At 42.3% G+C, this 12459-nt stretch overlaps 1 long non-coding RNA gene across 1 annotated transcript; it reads right to left on the bottom strand.

The window, feature by feature from the left end:
* Window positions 1–9487: 9487 nt before the first annotated feature.
* On the bottom strand, window positions 9488–10916 carry LOC118395438 (uncharacterized). The gene is made up of 2 exons (XR_004827967.2): window positions 10234–10916; window positions 9488–9815 (listed from the first exon to the last, which is right to left on the bottom strand). It is a non-coding gene; the product is annotated as an uncharacterized LOC118395438 (long non-coding RNA).
* Window positions 10917–12459: the final 1543 nt, after the last annotated feature.

The following is a 12459-nucleotide window of genomic DNA, read 5'->3' as shown; positions in this document are numbered from 1 at the left end:
TGTGCATAAATGCAGGGGTCAGCATTGGTTATAGTAGTAGGGGGGACATTATCCAGTCGGATAAACACTCCAAACAAGCCTACCTGACACTTGGAGGTGTCCGCACAGTCCTAAAGCACACTATTGCCTCGTTTTGTAACACATTCCAATGATAAAACCCCCGTCCCCAGCGAAAGTTGCGCTCCTGCGTAAATGTATACGCAGCCATGACCATGCATATGCATAGTCCAAAGTGGTGTAAGGGAACTGCTTGTCAAGCCTAGAATGGAAAAAAGAATGTTGAAAATGTCCGCAATTGTGAGAGCAGTAATTCAATCATTTTTGATTTCGATTCATGCAATATATCTTGACAGGCATATCATTTGACCACATCAGTGCATTTTTTTATGATAATAATCCATATAAAGTACAGTTAGAGGCACGCACGTGGGAAAGTGAAACGCTTGTTGAAATACTATAACATATAATGGGAAATCGAATGAGGTGGATCTTGCTCTGTTGTAAGATTTGGCACACGCTCCATGTTTTATTTGATTTATTTTAATTCACCTTTATTTAACCAGGTAGGCAAGTTGAGAACAAGGGCCAGCCAACGAGAGCATACAGGTCGCAATGGTGGGTAAGCATATGGGGCTTTGGTGACAAAACGGATTGCACTGTGATAGACTGCATCCAATTTGTTGAGTAGGGTATTGGAGGCTATTTTGTAAATGACATCGCCGAAGTCGAGGATTGGTAGGATGGTCAGTTTTACAAGGGTATGTTTGGCAGCATGAGTGAAGGATGCTTTGTTGCGAAAAAGGAAGCCAATTCTAGATTTAACTTTGGATTGGAGATGTTTGATATGGGTCTGGAAGGAGAGTTTACAGTCTAACCAGACACCTAAGTATTTGTAGTTGTCCACGTATTCTAAGTAAGAGCCGTCCAGAGTAGTGATGTTGGACGGACGGGCAGGTGCAGGTAGCGATCGGTTGAAGAGCATGCATTTAGTTTTACTTGTATTTAAGAGCAATAGGAGGCCACAGAAGGAGAGTTGTATGGCATTGAAGCTTGCCTGGAGGGTTGTTAACACAGTGTCCAAAGAAGGGCCAGAAGTATACAGAATGGTTTTGTCTGCGTAGAGGTGGATCAGAGACTCACCAGCAGCAAGAGCGACATCATTAATGTATACAGAGAAGAGAGACGGTCCAAGAATTGAACCCTGTGGCACCCCCATAGAGACTGCCAGAGGTTCGGCAGATCATTTTAGAAAGAAAGGGTCCAGATTGTCTAACCCGGCTGATTTGTAGGGGTGCAGATTTTGCAGCTCTTTCAGAACATCAGCTGAACGGATTTGGGAGAAGGAGAAAGTGGGAAGGCTTGGGCGAGTTGCTGTGGGGGGTGCAGTGCTGTTGACCGGGGTAGGAGTAGCCAGGTGGAAAGCATGGCCAGCCGTAGAAAAATGCTTATTGAAATTCTCAATTATGGTGGATTTATCAGTGGTGACAGTGTTTCCAATCTTCAGTGCAGTGGGCAGCTGGGAGGAGGTGTTCTTATTCTCCATGGACTTTACAGTGTCCCAGAACTTTTTTGAGTTAGTGTTGCAGGAAGCAAATTTCTGCTTGAAAAAGGTCTGGGGAGAACCAAGGGCTATATCTGTTCCTGGTTCTAAATTTCTTGAATGGGGCATGCTTATTTAAGATGGTATTTAGGAAGGCATTTAAAAAAAATATCCAGGCATCCTCTACTGACGGGATGAGATCAATATCCTTCCAGGATACCCTGGCCAGGTCGATTAGAAAGGCCTGCTCGCTGAAGTGTTTCAGGGAGCGTTTGACAGTGATGAGTGGAGGTCGTTTGACCGCTGACCCATTACGAATGCAGGCAATGAGGCAGTGATCGCTGAGATCTTGGTTGAAGACAGCAGAGGTGTATTTAGAGGGCAACTTGGTTAGGATGATATCTATGAGGGTGCCCGTGTTTAAGGCTTTGGGGAGGTACCTGGTAGGTTCATTGATAATTTGTGTGAGATTGAGGACATCAAGCTTAGATTGTAGGATGGCTGGGGTGTTAAGCATGTTCCAGTTTAGGTCGCCTAGCTTAGGTCGTACAGTTATGGCAGAGAGCACATTTTTTGAGACAGGTGGGACTTATGGGGTGCAGAAAGTACAGTTTGGGTCATCAGATATCGTTTCCCAAAACCTGATGGGATTTTTGCATGGATTTAAGACCTACTTTAAAAAGGCAAACATTCCGGTCCAGTGCTATCCACCCTCATGTTTTTGTCAACAGGCACTTTTCAGCTGGGCACTTTTCAGCGGGAGCTTGCAGATTGGCATCTCCCAGTCTTCGATGAGACAATGTTTTGGATCCAATCATCAGCAAAACGAACTGTAACATACAATTTCCATGCACCATCGCACAATGAGTGTAGGTCCCATGTTTCATGAGCTGAAATACAAGATCCCAGAAATGTTCCATATGCACAAAAAACGTATTTCTCCCAAATTTTGTGCACAAATTTGTTTACATCCCTGTAAGTGAGCATTTATCCTATGCCAAGATAATCCATCCACCTAAAGTGTATAGTTTTGTCACACAACATAATGCCACAGATGTCTCAAGTTTAGTGGGAGAATGCATTTGGCATGCTGACTGCAGGAATATCCACCAGAGCTGTTACCAGAAAATGGATTGTTTATTTCTCTACCATAAGCTGCCTCCGTTGTTTTGGAGAATTTTAGAATACGTCCAACCGGCCTCATAACTGTAGACCACTGGTTCCCACGCCAGCCCAGGACCTCCACATCCAGCTTCTTCACCTTCCGGATCACCTGTGACCAGCCACCCAGACAGTTGATGAAACTGGGGTTTTGTGCAACCGGCTGTCAAAAACCATCTCAGTGAGCTCATCTGCGTGCTCATCATCCTCACCAGGGTCTTGACCTTACTGCAGTTAGGTGTTGTAATCGACTTCAGTGGGCAAATGCTCACCTTCGATGGCCACTGACATGCTAGAGAAGTGTGCTCTTCACTGATGAATCCTGGTTTCAGCTGTACCAGGCATAGGGCAGACAGAGTGTATGGCATCGTGTGGGCAAGCAGTGTGCTGATGTCAATGTTGTGAACAGTGCCCCATGGTGATGGTGGTGGGGTTATGGTATGGGCAGGCATAAGCTACGGACAATGAAGACAATTGCATTTTATCGATGGCAATTTGAATGCACAGAGATACCGCGATGAGATCCTAAGGCCAATTGTTGTACCATTAATCTGCTGCCATCACCTCATGTTTCAGCATGATAACGCATGGCCCCATGTCGCAAGGATGAGTACACAATTCCTGTAAACTGAAAATGTTCCAGTTCCTCTAATGGCATGCATACTCACCAGACATATCACCCACTGAGCATGTTTGTGATTCTCTGGATCACCAATATCCAGAAACTTCGCACTGCCATTGAAGAGGAGTTAGACAACATTCCACAGGCCACAATCAACAGCCTGATCATCTCTATGCGAAGGAGATGTGTCGCACTGTGTAAGGCAAATGCTGGTCACACCAGATACTGACTGGTTTTCTGATAAGGTATATGTGACCAACAGTTGCATATCTGTATTCCCAGTCATGTGAAATCTATAGATTAGGGCCTAATGAATTTATTTCAATTGACTGATTTCCTTATATGAATTCTAACTCAGTAAAATATTTGAAATTGTTGCATGTTGCCTTTATATTTGAGGTGGCAGGTAGCCTAGTGGTTAGAGCAATGGGCCAGTAACCGAAAGGTTGCTATATTGAATCCCCGAGCTGACACGGTAAAAGTCTGTTGTTCTGCCCCTGAACAAGGCAGTTAACCCACTGTTCCTAGGCTGTCATTGTAAATAATAATTTGTTTTTAACTGACTTGCCTGGTTAAATAAACAAATATTTGATCTCCAACCGATGTGCGTATGACACTCGTAGAATTTTTTGATAAATCACACTTTTTCTATGCCTATGAACATTTTAAATTCCATTTGTATATATATATTTTTATATATAAGAATAGCCTACACCAATAGTAGTTTTCCAATCATAAAAGGTGTCATTTAAATTGGCTAAGTAGATGTGTTGTGGTGAACTAGGAAATACTTTATTTCAGTTGTACTGAATGACTGTCAAATAGACAAATCGGCCTTAGTCAGATCAAATTGCAGGATGAAATTGTTCAGTTGAATATATCCATCAGAGGGCGAAATTGTCGTGAAAAATGTTGGTTGCAAATGAGGACAAAAAAATAACCTCAACATCCGTGTTAGGAAGCGGTAAATCAGTGGCCAATACTGGTTGCAATTGAGATCAGTTTAGCGGGTTATTTTAGTGCGTATTGATGGTTTAACAAAACTTGATGGTTTAACCAGTTTTTCAAAAGTGATCTGGATTTTGCTTTTCGGATAGGATTAAATGCATAAAAATTGAATAAATAGAACGGAAGTCCCCATTCAAGTCAATGATTCATCCGTTCTATAAATGTTATTTAAATGTATTTAATCCTATCCAATAGGCAAAATCCAGATTTTTTAAAACTGGGCCCTGCCAATAATCTGGTGGCTTTCGATGGTTGCAAATTGGCCCTTTATGTTTGACCATGCATCCAGAGATAAATGAGGGAAAGTTATGTCCTGTCTTCTAAGCAAATGTAACACGAAACCCTGGGGGACAAAATAACTGGGGTGAAACATCTCAAGAGTAAAAGACAAAAAAAGATTTTTTCTTCTCATAACTGGTGATTAAAATCAGATTGTAAAGGACTGAAAATGTTGTGGATTGATAAGGCACTACTTTCATTGTGAAAGTTTGAAAAGAAGATCAAACATCAGGTGTAGGTATTACACTAGATTGTAGTGTACTATGCCCTCTTGTCTGTGTGATATCTGTATTTGGGGTATTGGAAAACTGTAGAATATTGTAAATAATACAGTAAATGTTTCTCTGGCAGATTTGGTTTTTAAAATCTTCTATCTATAATTCACATAATAAGTAATATTATGTCAACATTACTGTGTATTGAAGTAGAGTCAGCCGTCATTGGTTCATATTTAAATATCAGTGTCAGCTATTGCGTGCCCATATCCACTAACATTTTAGTGACACTCCTTCAGTTATGAAAGGAGGACGTTTTAGAAAAGAGTCCAAAATGCGAAGTCTACCAGATCACACAAATCCCCCAAAACAAAATAACATGTAACTTTCAGAACAGAACAATGCAATAACACCTTTTCACAAAGAACCGACGTGCAATCATGTTTCCGTTATGAAAATAGCTCCCTCGAAGTTTCCCTCTCTGAAGATTTACACAGTGACGGTTCACACTGAATTAGATTGATAAGACCTCCGTTTGGCTGTCAGCAGCAGTAATTCTCGTCTCGAATTAGAAGAGGGACAACTGTAAAACTAGACACAGCTATTTTCCTGCCAAAATATTTTGTTCCCTTTTGCTAATGCAGATCTCATCCAAAGAACAATTATTTCCTGTCACGTCCGCTCTCCCGCTTTGGCGCCCGAGGGTGCCTGACGGCCTTCATAACGCACACCTGTCACCATCATCACCGTCACGTGCAGCAGCGGATCATTGGACTCACCTGGACTTACTAATTTGGTAATTGCCCCTCCTATATCTGTTTGTTTCTTTGGTTAGATCCCTGTGTCAGCGTTGTTGTCATTGTTTGATCCTGTCCGGACGCTGTCCTGTTCCATGTCCGTGGTTAATTAAATGTTCACTCCCTGTACCTGCTTCTCATCTCCAGCGTCATTCCTTACAGAATTCTAACACCAAACTAGGTAGCATCAGGGAGGCCTGTTTTTTTTGTTGGTGACATCGGGTCCGGGTGCCGTCGTCAATGGAACTGGGGGGTGCCTCAGCTAGCTCGCCGGGCTTCCATGGCCTAGCTGGCTCTAGATGTTTTTCTTGCCCCGGTGGGCTCGACAGGCGCCCACCCCACATCATGCTTCGGCCGGCCATCGGTCTCCCATGCCTCAGCCATTTCGCCAGGCTCCCACGCCTCTGCCGGTTCGTCAGGCTTCTACACCCCAGCCTCATTGTGCAGTGCCCATGCCTTGGCCGGCCCTTCAGGCTCGCCCAGGTGGGACGCCTGGTGGCGCCTCTGGGGGGGTACTGTCACGCCCGCTCTCCTGCTAGAGGGTGCCAGACTGCCTTCATTGTGCAAACCTATCACCATTATTACACACACCCACGCTTCATCACCGGTCACCATAACACGCAGCAGCGCATCATTGGACTCACCTGGACTCCTTTAATTTGTTGATTGCCCCTCATATCTCTCTGTTTCTTTGGTTAGAGCCATGTGTCAGCATTGTTGTCATTGTGTGTTCCTATCCAGATGCTGTCCTGTCCTGTTCCGTGTCCGTGGTTAATTAAATGTTCACTCTCTGTACCTGCTTCTTGTCTCCAGCATAATTTCTTACAATTTCCCTTTATTTTGGCAGCTGTGCCACAGATCACATTAGTCAGATGTGTCTTCAGCTTGTGTACTTTGGTCTCCCCACCCTTGAGGAACAATACTGTATACTGTGAACACAGCCCCTCAGTCTGGTGAAAAGTGTTGATGTCATATTACCTTCAAAGGCTAATGTTGCTAAAGGTGAATGAGGATGCTGCCGGTGCCAGTGCCCCTAGTGGCTCAGTTTTGAGAATGCAGTCAGGACCGGCACCAAAGGATGCCTCACAGCTTGGCCCAGGAGTTTTTGTGTGTGACCATATTACTTAAAAATGAGGCCTAAGAGTATCAAAGTCAACACAGAGTAATACCTTTCTTATTTAACCTTCATGTTTTGCAGGCAAGTCAATTAAGAACAAATTACAATTTACAATTTTGACTATAGAGAGCCCCTGTGCCCAGTTTTTCAAAACTTTTAATCTGGATCAGAATGTTCCGGATTCTGTAATCTTTTTTTGCCATCCAGAATCAGATCGATCTGGCTGTGTCTGATCTGTTTTTGTTCTGAAAAAAAAATTGAACATGATCATTCTGATCCAGATATCACAATATCAAGATTTTACATGCTTTGAACAGGCTAGCACCTTGCTATCTACTGGAAAAAGTTATGGTACTACTTCTACACTGTCATAGGGAACCAGAGATGAGTAAACTAATACATGAATAAAGGTGCCGAGATTACTTCTAAGTACATGCATTTATTTGTACTCAATATAACCTATACTGCGGTCAATTTAACATAATTAACCTTTGTTTTTCAGATGTAAGGTTTTTAAACCTTGTCACCTTAGTTACATTGACCTTTCTTGGTTGTAGAGCCTTTCACCTGAATCCGCCCTTCCAGTGGGATCAAGATAATCCTGATGTTCAGTATCAAAACTCTCCTAATCACCTGGAAAATGCAAAAACAACATTTAATCCCGAATAAATGTCAGATTGGATTACCAAATCTGAACCCAATTTTAACATTTAATCCTAGACAATTGCCGAAATCTGATCAGATAACTTTCTAAAAACTTGGCCCTGGTGGCAGTGACAGAGAGGCACCTATCCAGGCAGATATTTTATCTTAGGTGGCAGTATGACACAGAAGAACAGTGCATTGACAGTGCAGGCTCCCCAGAGGGGATGAATAAAACAGGTGCCAAGCCCCTGCTACTCTTGAGGCAAGGCATCCCTCAACCAGAGGGGAGATGGCAGCTCTGAGTACTGGCTTCCAAATCATCAGTGAGCAGCTGCAGAGGAGCTCTCTGAGAGCTGGAGGGCAGCAGTGGCATGGTTTTCTTGGCTGGAGGACGGTGGGTGGCAGGAGGACAGAGCCAGTAGTGGGAAATACTGTCATTGAGTCAGACTGCCTATACCTCTGAGTGTAGTAGGATAACACACTTAAATTGAGGTTTCAATTGTGTTTCTTCCTTTGTCTATTCATCTGTTATTTGTTACACATGTTTGATTATAATTAAAGATTTTGGAATAGATTTTGGAACAGAATATTCTGCGATATTTAATATAGAAGGTTCTTTACTCGCATTCAATGCATTTTTTTTACTTCACAGCACAGGGCTTTCCGTAGAGCTTGTATTAAAATTATAAGACAGCTGCATAACCCTTCTTGAGGAAAGACAACAATTAAGATAGGGTAAACATTTCTGAAAAGTGCCACTTTAACATGATCTAATAGGAATAATAAACGTTGTGCACATTGATCTGCAGCTGCAGGTTACTTGGCCCTTGCAGCTGAGAAGACGTTTCTGGTCAAGTTTCCAGTCCAATCACTTACAGTGGCATGTATTCATGGATACCAAGGGAAGCCAGGCTTTACAGAAAAAAATGATAAAATAATTTATCTTTTGTCTCTCTGTGTTTCATAATGTTCCTTCAATTCACAAGAGGCTGGGTGTCATTCCTATCTAATCCCATTGAGAGCATTCATCATTGACAGAAAAAGTTTAATTGTTGCATGTTGTTGTCCTCCGGTGGCGAGCTTGCTAAAATGGTCCCTTTCCTAAATTAGCCATGGATGGAGATAGGGATTTGTTTAGTGGTCCAAAACTTTCAAAAACATTAACTTCCATGCTGTAGGTCATGTAACTGTCTGTTACTGTACATGCAATATGCTTTGTGGACTTAATCTGGAGAAAGGTTGCTATCCGCTTTTGTGATAAAACAGGTGTATAAATAAAATAGGTGTATAAACAATGTCCTTGTACTATACTAATTTAATATGTTTGTTATAGACTTGGATTAAATTAGAACATATCATGATGTAAATAAATGTCCTAAATTTGGAGACTTAAAGTAGAAGTTTGCTTTTTTTCAATCAAATCTCAAATGTTTAATGTAAATTGCATGTTATAGAAGGGTACAATTTCCCTTGTTTTTGAGAAACTTACCCCAACAGGAGAGGCTATACGGACACGCGTGGTTATCAAATTGATGATTTATGTTGCACAGCTGAGAGTCGAGACGAATGGAAACAGTTCAGTCAGTCATCCTGATGAACCCTTCCCAGCAAGCTAATTTATGCTGGCAGTAACAGCAGCATGGCGCTAGTTAAAAGAAAGTGGTGTTTATTTCGATGGGCGAGGGGAAAATTACTTGTAGTATTGCTCACCATCTGGGTGTCACTGTGACATGCCAATTAGCTAACATAACGACAAACCGTTGTGAATGATCAGTGCAACGGTGTTGTTTCAAGGTGCTTGTTACCCTAGTGGTTTGCCAATCTGAGTTGCTTCCCACTGGGCAGCAGTTGCTTCCCACCACGAAGCTGTATCACATGTCGCCAGTGTCCCATTTGTTCCATACCATTTCATTTTAGGATAACAGCCGACAAGAAATAACGTGTAATATTGGTATTTTGTACTAGTAACCATCTGGATGTCACCGCGATACAGTATACTCCTTTGCGCTGCAAGCCAGCAACACAGCACCGTGTCCTTCACTGCCGCTTGCCGCAGTAAGGAGAGGGAAGTAGATAGACAGGGTAGCTACTATCAGGCCAGGGTGAGAGCGAAAGCACATTTATTGTAGTGATTTTCCCAGAAAATGTACAGCTATGGCATTAACGTCAACATGTTTCTAAAAAGAAAATGAACAATTATTCCTATACAAATGTAATGATTCTGAACATGCTCCCGAGCCACATCTATAAACTAACTAGCTGGGAAGGGCTCATCAGGATGACTGACTGAACCAAATCCGTTTGTTGCCACTCGACTCTCGCTGCGCAACATGCAGTATGTCATCAATTTGGGCACCAGGCATGTCTAGAAAGTCTCGCTCTATCCCAACCAGCAATTTACTTCTTTATCCTCGTTGTGCAGTACGGGGCTCTGAAAAAAACATACAAAAAAATGTTTCATATTGTAATGCAGGTTTTTAGATATTGTACGCATTAGCGGTTTCCCCCTATCCAGGCTGTTTCAATATCTGTGTAGCCTGCTGCTAGAATGGACAGAGGTAATCGCTCGATTCGCAACAAAATGGAATATAAATTTGCAGCTAAAGTTTGGAATGACAAAATTACGTGTACAACATCTAAAGACCTGCATCACTATATTGAGAGCTTTTCTGTTTCTAAAATGACTTTGTGTGTTTTTAGAGCCACTGTACTGCACAACGAGGAAGGGAATCGGTGGTTGGAGTAAGTTTCTCAAAAACAAGTGAAATCACAAAAAACTTCTATAACATGCCATTTACATTAAATAGATTTGGTTGTAAAAAAGCTCAATTCTCTTTTAAAAGACCCACCTCTGAGGAAGTTGACATATTTGGACATGCACACGGACATGATCAAATAGCTATATTCTTTGTTCTCTCTGTTGTCATTTGAGCAAGCTAGCTAGCTAGATATATATCAATGCATTATCTAAATTGCGGCCGCGAATCCACCATAGAAGTAGAAAGAATATAAGCTTTGGTAATATGGATAGCCTAACTATTAAAGCAATGGCCGCGTTCGTTTTGCATGGCCCGGTGTCCTGGGTGAGTAGAGATGTATTTTTAGGATCAATGGAATGTCAACAACATTAGAGCATTCTCAACACTTTTTTTCAGACCAGGTAGCGACCTCGCTCTTCAAATTCAAGACATAACTAAATCTATTGATACGACAGGGAGCAGAATTTACCATCCATCGAGTGAGACTCAACCATTATTTCCATGGTAATCAACCCAATCATCTACTGGCTAACAAGCTTCACCGTAGTTATCAATTAGCAGATATTGCAACTATTGATTCTGAATCAGTTGAATTACTATCAGAACCCAAATGAATCAACCAAACATTCTCCCATTTCTATAAAGAATTGTACACCTCTGATTGTAAATCAACACCAAGCCAGATCAAGTCCTTTTAAAAATATATAAGAACTCTTCTCTCAACTGAGAAAGCCGGCTTGCTTGGAGCCCAAATCTCTCTCAATGAACTCAAAAGGGCGTTGGATAACATGCAAAAAGGCAAATCACCTGGTTGTGATGGTATTCCTCCTGAGGTCTATTTAACATTTTGGAACCAATTAGATCCACTGTTACTTGAAATGGTTTACACAGCCATTTTCAAAGGTTCAATTGGCAGGGATGTAATTACAGCACTAATCTAGCTTTTATTAAAAAAGGTAAGGATGCCACCCAGTGCTCTCATTGCCACCCACCAAAGTGGTTTTGTTAAAAACCTATGTCATCTATTACATATCGTACATGCCACATCAAAAACCAAATATCCTTGGACAGTCCTATCTTTCGACACAGAAAAAGCTTTTCATAGACTAGACTAATATCCCAGTTGCTTTATTAACCTGCAGATTATCTATTGTCAAAATTAATATATTGCCACAGCTTAATTTCTGTAGTTCAATGCATCCCTTGTCTCCTGCTTCTGGCAATTGGGATAAAATCCATAGTGCGGTTTCAAAATGTATATAGCAAGGTAAGCGCGCTTGGAGAAAATGAACAAACTTGCAAAGAGGGAAAGATGTAGGAGGACTATCCGTACCAAACTTACCAAATTGTATTTTGTCACATCGGCTCCTGCAACGCCCTCTACTGCTCATCCTGTGTCTCCTTGACCTGCCGCCACTCCCCCAGTACCCTCTCTCTCTGTGTGTGATTTTGTGGGCGGAGACAGGTGTGCTGGAGTCAGAGCAGATCCCCACCAGATGCAACCTGTTCCATAATCAAGACCTCTTCAAATACTTAGCCCTGCCACTTCCATACTGCCAGATCATAATCTCTGCTCAGTCAGTCTACATTTCTAGCCGTTTGTTACTATTCAGATCCACAAAGGGACGGGTAGGATCAGGATGGACGAGGATGGGTCCAGAGGTGAAACATTCGCTGAGCTCCCCGAATGCCCTGTCAGCCTCGGGGCTCCAGCAAAAATGGTTCTGGGACTTGCGGGCTAGGGCTGTGAGAGGAACTGCAACCACACCAAAGTTGAGTATAAAACAACTGTAAAAATTCTTACTCCAGTCTAGTAGGTTTCCCGTGGACCAGGATATAGTAGTGGGTTATAGTAGTGGGTTATAGTAGTGGGTTATGTAGCACAAGCCAGGGGTACCCTAGCATAAGGGGGTTGTCGGGAGCATTGATCAAAAGAAAACTAAGAGTCTCTGAGTGGTTCACCCCAATCTGCAGTAGAATGGGCTTGGTCTGATATTCCACCTGGCCGGAACTGATGGGGCATCCATCGAGGGTTTGAATCTGCAGAGGGATGGGCCATTTCACGCAGGGGATTTAATTCTCTGATGAAGTCTTGGTCAATGAAATTATCCGCGGCCCCAGAGTTAATGAAGGTTTGAATGTGGTGCTGACGGTTGTCCCAATGGAGGGTTGCGGGTAGTGTCAGACGGGGACCGGACCCATCCTCGTCCATCCTGATCCTACCTGTCCCTTTGTGGAGCTGGTGTGTAACTGAACAACTCGTCAGAGCTATAATTCTTATTTATTTTTTTGTAAAAATTATTATAATTATATATA

This window comes from Oncorhynchus keta, chromosome 1, assembly GCF_023373465.1.
Source record: "Oncorhynchus keta strain PuntledgeMale-10-30-2019 chromosome 1, Oket_V2, whole genome shotgun sequence".
Classification (NCBI taxonomy): domain Eukaryota; kingdom Metazoa; phylum Chordata; class Actinopteri; order Salmoniformes; family Salmonidae; genus Oncorhynchus; species Oncorhynchus keta.
The sequence above is the reverse complement of the archived record's forward strand: the minus strand, read 5'-3'. Positions and strand labels throughout refer to the sequence as shown.